Source organism: Passer montanus, unplaced genomic scaffold (assembly GCF_014805655.1).
Source record: "Passer montanus isolate IOZ18808 unplaced genomic scaffold, ASM1480565v1 scaffold1486, whole genome shotgun sequence".
Classification (NCBI taxonomy): Eukaryota; Metazoa; Chordata; class Aves; order Passeriformes; family Passeridae; genus Passer; species Passer montanus.
The window spans coordinates 1,714-3,509 of NW_024361896.1; the positions used below are offsets into that span (position 1 = coordinate 1,714).

Genomic DNA, 1,796 nt, shown 5'->3' on the forward strand with positions numbered 1-1,796 from the left:
CCCCGCCGCCGGGGGGACCCGGAGGAGACCCCGGGGACCCCCCCGGGGACCCCCCCAGGGACCCCCCCGGGGACCCCCCCAGGGGGGGCAGCGAGCGAGGCCCCGCCCCCGGCCACGCCCACCCGAGCGCGGACCCAGGTGAGAGCCCCGGTGTCACCTGAGGGTCACCTGAGGGTCACCTGAGGGTCACCTGTGTCACCTGAGTGTCACCTGTGTCACACCTGTCCTGTGTCACCTGTGTCACCTGTGTCACACCTGTCACACCCGTGTCACCTGTCCTGGGTGTCACCTGACACACCTGTCCCCCGATGTCACCTGTCACACCTGTCACACCTGTGTCACCTGTGTGTCACCTGTGCTCGCTGCCACCTGTGTCACCTCCTCCCCAAGGTCACCTGTCACACCTGTGGCACCTGTGTGTCACCTGTGTGTCACCTGTGTGACCTGTCACACCTGTGTCACCTCTGTCACCCATCACACCTGTCCTGGGTGTCACCTGTGTCACTCGAGTGTCACCTGTCACACCTGTCCTGTGTCAGCTGTGTCACCTGTGTCACCTGTGTCACCCGTCACACCTGGGTGTCACCTGTGTTATTTGTCACACCTGTGTCACCTGTGTCAGCTCTTACACCTGTGTCACTTGGGGTCTCACCTGTCCCAGGGGTCTCACCTGTCTCACCTGTCCGTGTCTCACCTGTCCGTGTCTCACCTGTCTCACCTGTCCCAGGTGTCTCACCTGTCCCTGTCCCTGTCCCAGGTGTCCCAGATGTCTCACCTGTCTCACCTGTCCGTGTCTCACCTGTCCCAGGTGTCTCACCTGTCTCACCTGTCCGTGTCTCACCTGTCCGTGTCTCACCTGTCCGTGTCTCAGCTGTCCGTGTCTCACCTGTCCCAGGTGTCTCACCTGTCTCACCTGTCCGTGTCTCACCTGTCCGTGTCTCACCTGTCCGTGTCTCACCTGTCCGTGTCCCTGTCCCGGCTCCGCGCCGAGGCCGCGGCTCTGCGGGGGCGGCTGCAGGGGACACACCTGGGGACACGCCCGGACAGGTGAGTGACACACCTGGGGACACCTGGGACAGGTAACACACACCTGGGGACAGCTGGGGACACACCTGGGGACAGCTGGGACAGGTAACACACACCTGGGGACACACCCGGGACAGGTAACACACACCTGGGACACCTGGGGACACCTGGGGACACCTGGGGACACACCTGAGACACACCTGGGCGGGGGCGGCTCCCGGGGTCCCTCAGGTGTCCCTCAGGTGTCCCCGGGCTCCCCCAGGTGTGACCCCTCCCCCCCCTCGGGGGGCGTGGCCGCCGCGCGCAGAGACCTGGCCCAGGTGAGCCACGCCCTGGGCGGGGCCACGGAGCGGCTGGAGAGGATCCTGGCACACCTGGGGCAGGTGAGGGGCGGGGCCAGACTGACTGACACACCTGGGGCAGGTGAGGGGCGGGGCCAGACTGACTGACACACCTGGGGCAGGTGAGGGGCGGGGCCAAACTGACTGACACACCTGGGGCAGGTGAGGGGCGGGGCCAAACTGGGCCAGGTGAGGGGCGGGGCTAAACCCGGGACAGGTGTGGTGGGGGCGTGGTCACACATACATAGGTAAGGAGGGGGCGTGGTCACACGTGTTTCCGGTGGGCGTGGTCTCACCTGTTTCCGGTGGGCGTGGTCTCCCCGCCCAGGTGCGGCCGTTCCCCCCCGCTGTGGGGGAGGGGCGGGGCCGTGCCTCAGTTTCCCTCCCCTCCCCCCCAGGATTTGGGGCCCCGCCCCGTCACACCTGTCA

At 66.6% G+C, this 1,796-nt stretch overlaps 1 long non-coding RNA gene across 1 annotated transcript; it reads left to right on the plus strand.

Annotated features, from left to right (window-relative positions):
• Window positions 1-953: 953 nt before the first annotated feature.
• On the plus strand, window positions 954-1,783 carry LOC120498405. Its single transcript, XR_005626674.1, has 3 exons — window positions 954-1,047; window positions 1,289-1,409; window positions 1,766-1,783. It is a non-coding gene; the product is annotated as an uncharacterized LOC120498405 (long non-coding RNA).
• Window positions 1,784-1,796: the final 13 nt, after the last annotated feature.